The following is a 9,913-nucleotide window of genomic DNA, read 5'->3' on the forward strand; positions in this document are numbered from 1 at the left end:
AGAAAAAGATACTTGCACATATATGTTCATTGCAGCACAATTTGCAATTGTAAAATAGTGGAACCAACCTAAATGCCCACCAATCAACAAGCAGATAAAGAAACTGTGGTATATATAAACGATGGAACACTATTCAGCCATAAAAAAGGAATGAATTAATGGCATTCACAGCGACCTGGATGAAACTGGCGACTATTATTCTAAGTGAAGTCACTCAAGAATGGAAAACTAGACATCGTATGTTCTCACTGATATGTGGAAGTTAAGCTATAAGGATGCAAAAGCATAAGAATGATACAATGGACTTTGGGGAGTTGGGGTAAGCGTGGGAGGAGGCAAGGGATAAAAGACTACAAATAGGGCGCAGTATATGCTGCTTAGACGATGGGTGCATTAAAATCTCACAAATTATCACTAAAGAACTTACATAACCGAACACCACCTGCACTCCAATCATCTATGGAAAAATAAATAAATAATAAAGAAATAAATAAATTTTAAAAAGCGATGGGCATCTCTTGGGACAACTAGCACAAGCGCTGCAAGACCAGGGGCAAGAGAAAGCCTTACCACAAGAAGCGAAATATGAGCTGGGGTGCCCGGCTGGCTGCCAACACCAAGATTAGCCCTGCTGCATCCACACAGTCCGTGTGCAGACAAGAAATGAGAAATGCCGTGCCCTGAGGCTGGACATGGGGAATTTCTCCTGGGGCTCAGAGTGTTGTACTTGCAAAACAATGATCATCGATGTTGTCTACAATGCATCCAATAATGAGCTGGTCCATACCAAGACCCTGGTGAAGAACTGCATCATGCTCATCAACAGCACACCATACCAACAGTGGTACCAGTCCCACTATGTGCTGCCCCTGGGCCACAAGAAGGGGACCAAGCTGACTGCTGAGGAGGAGGAGATTTTAAACAAAAAGCTATCTAAAAAAATTCACAAGAAATATGATAAAAGGAAACAGAATGCCAAAATCAACAGTATCCTGGAGGGGCAGTTCCAGCAAGGAAAGCTTCTTGCATGCATCACATCAAGGGTGGGACAGTGTGGCCAAGCAGATGGCTACGTGCTAGAGGGCAAGGAGATGGAGTTCTATCTTAGGAAAATCAAGGCCCGGAAAAGCAAACAAATCCTCATCCTTTCTGTCTTTGCCCATTTAATAAAAGTGTTTATTGTTCTGTAAATAAAACAAAAAACAAAAAAAAACTGGGTTAGAGAAAGAATTTCATGCCAACATATAAGGGCAAGTGGAAACTGTGGGTGAGTTTGCCTATAAGCAGGAGTATAGGCCATATTGAGTAGGCTGGGTAGTGAATGTGGAAGAAAGAAACAGAAATAGTTGTGAATAAGAGAGACAATGCTTTGCTAGGAGCATTTTTTACCATTTCCCTGAATGTTGGCAGGGTTCTTCTTTTTGATTTTTTTTTTCTTCAAGAAAATGCCAGAGCACTAAGAAAAACTTGAGAGCATATGATAAGATGCTGCTCATATCCAAGTGGAGATACAAATTACTCCAACTGAGAGAAGGTAAAAGAACATTCCAATAAGGAAATAAGAGACAAGGTCCTAAGTCAAAATAGAGTCACAGTATAGGGCAGAGAGGATGATGCTAACTGGGAAGAGAGTCATGTTCTTGCCTGGTGGCTATAAAGGTGAATGCTGAAACAATACTCAAGTGTTGCTCAAGTAATGAAAACCTGGAAGTAATCTACATTGATTGAAATTTCCCATTGGTTCTATTTCTCTTACAAACTTGTGGTACATGCTTGCGTGTGAGGCACTGCCTATTTACCGGTGAGGAAAACGAGGCTCCTCCAAGATTTTCCAGCTGGACTCAGCACACTGTACTGGGAAAAGACTTGACTAACCATCTAGTTCATCTCTTGGTCTCCTAGGGAGAAAGCAACAACTGCTGCTCCAAAGGCAAGTGCAGTACAAGTCGACATCTGGGAAACCAGCTGCCAAGTGTTGCCTGGTGGATAAAGCACTGAAGTGATGGCCTTGAGATGTCCCAGGTGGTCAGCACATACCTGCCACTGACTGGGTGAGCTTGAACAAGCTACTGACATTCACTGGCCTCAGATTCCACATCTATATGCAAGAGAGTTACCTAGTTTTGATAATTACTGGGGTTCTGTCAGGATCCAAATTTCATTACTTGAATTATTTGTTACTTGCTTACCTTCTTTCAGTCTTTAATATCTCCACCCTTAAGATGATTTAAACAAAAGAAATCGAAGTTCCCATCCAATATTTTTATATACTATTCCCAAATAGCTTTGGGGTATGGGTGGAGAAACGTTTATGATAACTAAGCTAACAAAGCAGGATAGAACGAAAAATGTAGGTAGTAGCAATCCGTATATATTTTACAGTGAGAACAGTCAACAGAGCTTTGCATTATAAAGGTGACACACAGGGACAGCTGGTTTTTAGCTTAACCCATTTTGGAGTATTCGTATTTGTAAATTATGCGGGTTGCATTATGTCCACTTAACCATAATGTTGCAGGTATGAAGCACTATGGTGAATATTATTATTATTAACTGAATTACACTATGGATTAATAGTTCTCTGTGAATCAGAATTCAGTAAAATTAAACACCAGGCTAAATGTAATAGAAACATTATGAGGATGTAGAGGAAGATTAGGATTCTGATAAAAGCCTTCAAGATGGAATAAATAAGATTAATTTAGCAATAAATGTTTTTGAGTGTTTATACACATCTTTATGCTAGGAGTTGTAGGATTTCAATTTTCTAATTTGAACTTGAAAGGAAATTTTACTATATTTGGGGTTTTTTAATCAGGACCATTCTCGTGCCTGCTAGGGAAGTTAAATGTTAACCTCTTATCAGGAAGTACCATAACCATTTCTTTAGATTACTCTGTGATAATATATTAGGCATAGAAGGTTTCTGCTTCACAAGGAGTTATTTTCAAAATTTTTCTATAAACAAAAGCAAACAAAAGCAGGTACTTCAAATTTCTCCTTGGACACCTCCACCTTAAGCAGTTTTGTTCACGCTTGCCTTTGAGTTTGCCTCATTCTTTGGGGCTGCACTGACATGCTTTTCACAAAGCAAGAAAGTCTTCATTGTCTTGTTTTGCTGCTCCCTATCAAAGGCATGCTGGGTGATGCCCATCAAAGTCACAACTGCAGCTGAGTAACATACTGATGCCACCTACCAGGCTGTGGGCACCACCAGCGAAGGCTACTTAGCAGCTGCCTGAACTTTCTGAAATGGCCTAACATTGCTCCTCTGCTTGGTCTTGCTGGTGAATTCCCAGGCAGAAGTTAGTGTCCTGCTTTCCCCAAGGGACAAGCTGCCTGAGGACACTGGTCCCTGGGAAGCCCACCGTCCCAGACTGGCCCAGCTCAGCTCAGACCAACTGCTGACTAAGAAGCCCCCAGCTTCAGCAGCTGAACCACAAAAATGTTGTACCTCCCTCCCACAAAGAGACAGTTTATTGCTTTAAGTAGTTGGGGGTAGGCAGGAGGGTCTCTGAAGAGCAGTATACAATTCTAAATGGTTCTTTTTAATATCTATGAGTTTGAATCCCTAGCACATACCTGAACAAATACCAGCATAACTGCATTCATTAGAAGGAAGAACTAAAGTCTTTTCTTCAAAGAGACACTGTGTGTTCCCTAGGAAAATTCTGAACAAATAAAGTCTCATGGTCTTTAGACTCCTGTTTCTTGGCATTTAAAAGATTACAGGCCTACTTTAGGGAAACTAAACGTTAACAACCCTTTGTTAGAGATCACTCTAATAAATGTTATAGAAGGGGCATCAGACTTGGATTCAAAAGCCTGAGGACTGATTCTCATCCCTTCTTCTTGCCAAGTGTGTAAATCAGGAAGGTTCATTTCACCCCTCTGGATCTTGGTTGACTCAACAGTAAAATGAGGATGGAGTAGTTGTAAAAGTTACATAAGGTAACGCCAGAAACATAGTAAGACTTGATAGATATTCCAAGAACAAAAATCCTATTATGGGCCAGGCACAGTGGCTCACACCTGTAATCCCAGAACTTTGGCAGTCTGAAGCAGGCGGATCACTTGAGGTCAAGAGTTCAAGACCAGCCTGACCAACATGGTGAAAGCCCATCTCTACTAAAAGTACAAAAATTAGCCAGGTGTGGTGGCAGGCACCTGTAATTCCAACTACTAGGAAAGCTGAGGCAGGAGAATCCCTTGAACCCAGGAGGCAGAGGTTGCAGTGAGCTGAGATTGCACCCACTGCACTCCAGTCTGGGCGACAAAACTAGACTCTGCCTCAAAAAAAAAAAAAAAAAAAGGAAAAGTAAGAAAATCCCATCATGAACATGAAACATTTCCTGACTAGCCTGGCTACCAGGGAGATGCCTCCTCATGATCTCATGCCAGTCTTCATGTGTTTCTCTTCCTTCACTGCATGGGGATCAGCTTGATTCTTTGTTGTTGTTGTTTATTTCCCATAGCACCAAGTGCAATCCTTGCACCCAGCAGGTATTCAATAAATACTAATTGGTTGATTGATTAAACTTGAATTTTAACACCATCTCAGCAACTTTGAGAATCAGAGAACCCCTTATGCAAACACTAAAGCCATTTACCCAGGAAACATAAGTTTTCAGAGAGCTTTGCTTCTGTAAGAAAAAAAAAAAAAAAGCATTGGCCCTGGAAAGAAAAATACTCAGATTCAAAACACTTTTTGTTTTGTCACATACTGCGTGAACTTGGGCAAGTTACTCAAATGGAGGCAATACAACTCATCCTACATGACTGTCCTAAGAATCAAATGAGATACAAAGTGTCTAGTACATTGTTAGTGTCAAGAATGGTGAGGTTCTATTAAATGATAGCAAGAATAAATAAAATACATAAACATTAAGTTTCTTCTAATCATTCTTTGGTAGGTCATTTTTAATTAAACTAAGACATGTTACTGATATACCCAGATTCATGTTGTCCCCACCCCCACCAATTTAAACAAGGGGGTGCTATGTAATTTGGCTAGCAGCTTTGGAGAGGAAACTTGGAGTTACAGAATACCCTGAAACTGCGGGTACACATAAGCAACAAATCCTAAAAAGTACTTAGAACTCTCAGATATTGGTTTGAAAGCAGGTAGTTGGGCTTCACAGGATAAGGATAACTGGTTATTTGAACTGACAAGAACACTAGCAGGCTGTCAGCAAATACTTCCCTTCCAGAGATGGTCTTGGGAACCTGCATAATAAAGTGGGAACCAAATCAATGTTGGCAAAGCATTTTTTTTCTTTGAAACAGGGTCTCACTGTGTCTTCCAGGCTGGAGTGCAGCAGTGCAATCTTGGCTCACTGCAACGTCTGCCTTCCAGATTCAAGCAATCCCCCTGCTTCAGCCTCCCGAGTTGCTGGGATTACAAGTGTGCACCACCATGCCCGGGTAATTTTTGTATTTTTAGTAGAGATGAGGTTTCACCATAATTGCCAGGCTGGTCTTGACTCGTGATCTCAGGTGATCCACCTGTCTTGGCCCCCGAAAGTGCTGGGATTACAGGCGTGAGCCACCATGCGCAGCCAGCAAAGCATTTTTAATACCGGCAAATTGCAAAGAAGAGAATATTTGAGATGGAAAAAAAATGGAGAATTGATTGGACACTTTGCTCTCTACTGATTATTGTACTAGACACATAAAACTGTTTTCCTATTTGATTTCTTACATTACAGAAGAACTTAGAGCCAGAGAGTTAAGACTGACCTGATATCACAGTGAGAGTTAATATTAAGGCCAGGATTAGAACCCAGAGACTAAAAACATCTTAAACTCTCATTCTTTTCACAGCTATCTCTTACTCATCAGGCAGGAAAAGCCCTGCAATTCCTGCTTTACCAGGATAGAAAGAAGTTCCTCCCCACCACCACTTCTCAGCATGGTTAAAGAATCCTGAAGAAGTCGCAACCCCCGCTTGTACTCCCCCACCTCCATGCTCTAGTAAAAGATGCTACACAGCACATGATGCAATTTAAACATAGAAGGGCAATAAAAAAAACCATACAAGGAACAAAGAATATCTAATTGATTGCCTTCATTTTATACTGGAAGAAATTGAGGCCTAGCAAAGCTAAATAATTTGCAAAAGGCACAAAAGAAGACAACAGAAGAAATATGACCCCAATCCCAGGGACCATATTCCAGTGTCTATTGGACAAGAAATCAAATATTCTTTTTTGTTACCTTTTGTCTTCTGGACACTGTAAATCTGTGGCTCCTGAACCTAAGCAAGCGTCAGGTCAGAATCATCTGAAAGGTTTGTTAAAGGCTAGATACATCAGACCCACCCCACAGTTTCTGATTTGATAAGTCCAGGTTGGGGCCTAAGATTTCCTCTCTAACATCTCCAACAATGCTGATGCTGCTGGTCCAGAGACTACATTTTGAAAATCACTTTTGTAGAATTGAGGCTTGTTTTCATGTTTTAACTCTTTACTTTAGAGTCGAAGTTCCTCTTTCCAACCTGTTAAGAAGACAACCATAAGTTCTGATCAAGCTTGACTGGGATTGCAAATGTAGAAAGAAATATCTCTGGGCAAGTGCAGTAGTCACTCTTGCACGAAAACTTCTGGACATAATCTGGACAAATCATGACAGGGCCTTGGAGGCAACGGGGTCTTTGTCTATTCCATATTTTTTCAGAGACACCACCGGCAATCTATCAGAGCAGTGTTCACAACCTTTTCCATGTTAGGACATACCTAGGAAAGGATAATTTTTGTACCACACAGGAATAAAAATAGAGACTCCTAATGGCTAGAAGTAGCCTGCCAGGGTTCTCTGGACACTCCAGGCCCTATAAAAACCTTGCTATCCACATGGCTAGGGGGATAAAAGCTTTTTCCAATATGAACTGATTCATGGCACTTCAGTATGCTAAACATAAAACGCCCCCAATATTAGTCCTTTCCTTTTTATTAAAGATAGCAATGGGATCCCACTTATCAAAAGTCATTAAAATATAAACATCTTAAGCAAAGAGAAAACAATTGCCTGAAAGGGTGAACATCGTGGCTAAATAGTAACTAAGGAGACTAGAACTCACATTATTTTCCAGTTCTTAGATCCTATGCCTGTATTTTACTTCCTTTTTTGTTGTATAAGAATAATTTTATTTGACTCATTCTTCGTGTCATTAAAACCCCTTTGATGCTGACTTCACTGAGTCTAAGACAACATTTCTGTTAGATAGATCATTACTGGGTATATCACTAAGAAATGATTCTGCCAATAAAAAAATATGGCCCATGCTTTCCTATTACCTAGGAGCAGAACTTGAAGCTTACAGAAGGAGCTCTTTTAAATTCACTTAGACTTAGTTTCCATATGTCACTCATAGTGCACCCATTAAAAAAATTAAGCTAATCTCATCGCTTCCTGTTCTGCATATGACACTTATCACTTCATGACGCCTCATGATACCTGTCCTTTTCCACCCCATACCATGCCTCAGTTCATCATTAATGGTGATGCAACTTAAAAAAAAAACTGATAAACTAATTTCTCTAGAATTTTCTTTCAGGCCTCCAACAACCATTCTGCAAGTTTTAATGTCCATGCTCAAAAATGATCACTATATTCCAGTATCACTGGCCTATGATGATTACAAGATGTACTCTCAGTTCACAAATGTGAAAAAATTTCTTAAATACATCTTAGAGTGAATAAAACATGGAAATTCTATTTAATATTGCTAAGAGCTCATGGAGAAGCAATGGCCCTGAGTTTCACAATGACCACATATTCTCTTTATGAAAGTGTGCCCTCCTTAATATAACAAGGCCTGCTCATGAGATTTAAATCTCCTTTTCTTGGAGTCTTCTTTTGAAGGAAATCATACCTTTCTTTTGAAGGAAATCATCTTTTGAAGGAAATTCTGAGCTACTTTTTCTCAACCGCTGCCTCTAGAGTAGACACGACTGCAGATGATTCTAGTCAATTTCTTTGGACGCGCACAGGACTTAGCAAATCATATTCCTTTTTTGAGTAGGTTCTTGCTGTGTTACCCAGGCTGGAGTGCAGTGGCATAATCATGGATCACTGCAGGCTACACCTCCTAGGCCCTCCCAAGTAGCTGGAACTACAGGCACACATCACCATGCCTGTGTAATTTTTTTTACCGGGTCTCACTATGTTGCCCAGGCTGGTCTTGAACCACCGTGCTCAAGTGATTCTTTCATCCTGGCCTTCCAAAGTGCTGAGATTATAGGTGTGATCCATCATATCTGGCCCCAGATTGTTCTTTATGTACCATGCAATATTTACATGTCAAACTCTTTGCCAGCACTACAAACTAACCACTGTCCTAGATTGTCATAAAACCACTACATCCCAGCTTACTTCCAACAGGACTCCCAGCTGGGAGTCACACTGAAAGTCCCTAGGAAGGCAGCCTTTTCTGGGTGGAGTAAACATCCAGACTGCTAAGATATTTTTTATTCAAATCAGTTCAACAAGTACTTTGTCTGAAGTACTTTCATATGCCCAGCACTCTTTTTTTAAATTAAATTTTTTTAATTTTCAAAAATCATATATGTTTATAGAATACAGCATAACCTTTTGATATGTGCATACATTGAGAAGTGACTAGATCAAGCTAATTAACATATTTATTACCTCATATGCATTTTTTTTAGTGAGAACATTTAAAATCTATTCCTAGAAATTTTTAAGAATACCATTAACTATAATCACGTTTTATAGCAGACATCCTAAACTTAATCCTCCTCTATAACTGAAATGTTATATCCTTTGACTACGATTTGATCCAACGATTTGACTACGATATGATCCAACGATTTGACTTCTGGGTACATATCCAAAAGGAATGAAATCAGGATGTCAAAGAGATATCTGCACTCCCCTGTTCATTGAAGAATTATTTCCAATAGCCAAGATATGGAAACAACCAAAGTGCCCATCAATGAATGAATGGATACAGAAAATGTGGTATATACACACAAAGGAATACTAATCAGCCTTTTAAAAAAAGGAAATCTAGGCATTTGTGACAACATGGATAAACCTTGAGGACATTCTGCTAAGTGAAAGAAGTCTAGACATAGAAAGACAAATATTTCATAATCTCATATATGAAACTCAGCACTCTTAAGTCTGAGTAGTTTAGGGGTGAGGGTTACAGATTTTTATAGCAAAGACAGTCAGTCCTCTGCTCAAAAAGCTGGTGCTTTGTCTAAGGAAACAAGGCTTGGCCACATGAAATAATGAAGGAAAAACTGAAGATACAGGTAAATCTCAAATATTTAATTGAAGTCAAGAAGTACTGCAAATGCCAAGCAGAAAATATTGGGAGTAGTTGTGGATTGTAGTATTGGCTGGAGTTATCAGGAGACATTTTATGGTGAACATGGATATAAGTTTGTTCCTGAAGGATGCATGGAATTCAGTAACACAGAAGAACAGTTCAAAGTAAACATGAACAAAACTCCAGAGATGTTCATGTCTGTTACACAGACGTGTAAAGATGGAGTTAGGTGGGCTACATGTAGATGATCAAGCCCACATATGTCACCAAAGCAGCACAAGCACAGATACATAAATATTTAATATGGACTTCATTCCACAATCAGAAGATTCTTTATCATCTCAGCCAGAGGACTTGGGAGCCTTGGAGTAAAAGTCTGAAAGAGTATCATATGAATATAATTGTCCTTAGGTACTTTTGTGGCAGGCCAGGTTTCACTTATGCAGGCCTCCATTAACAACTGTTTCAGCACTGACTAAGTGGTTAAGTTAAATATTAAAAGCTGAAAGAGCCAGTGCCTTTATACAAAGGCTGGAATGTAACAAAAGCCCACTAAGAGTTTTGCCTAGGCATTTCCTGGGCTTTAAATCATGACAAAATAATGAAGGAATTCTT

The 9,913-nt window shown here is 39.7% G+C and overlaps 1 pseudogene; it reads left to right on the forward strand.

Moving 5' to 3' along the window:
- The first annotated feature begins 507 nt into the window (after positions 1-507).
- Positions 508-2,003, forward strand: LOC129488185 (small ribosomal subunit protein eS8-like; annotated as a pseudogene).
- The last annotated feature ends 7,910 nt before the right edge of the window (positions 2,004-9,913 follow it).

The sequence above is a fragment of the Symphalangus syndactylus genome, chromosome 1 (genome assembly GCF_028878055.3).
Source record: "Symphalangus syndactylus isolate Jambi chromosome 1, NHGRI_mSymSyn1-v2.1_pri, whole genome shotgun sequence".
In the NCBI taxonomy this organism is placed as follows: domain Eukaryota; kingdom Metazoa; phylum Chordata; class Mammalia; order Primates; family Hylobatidae; genus Symphalangus; species Symphalangus syndactylus.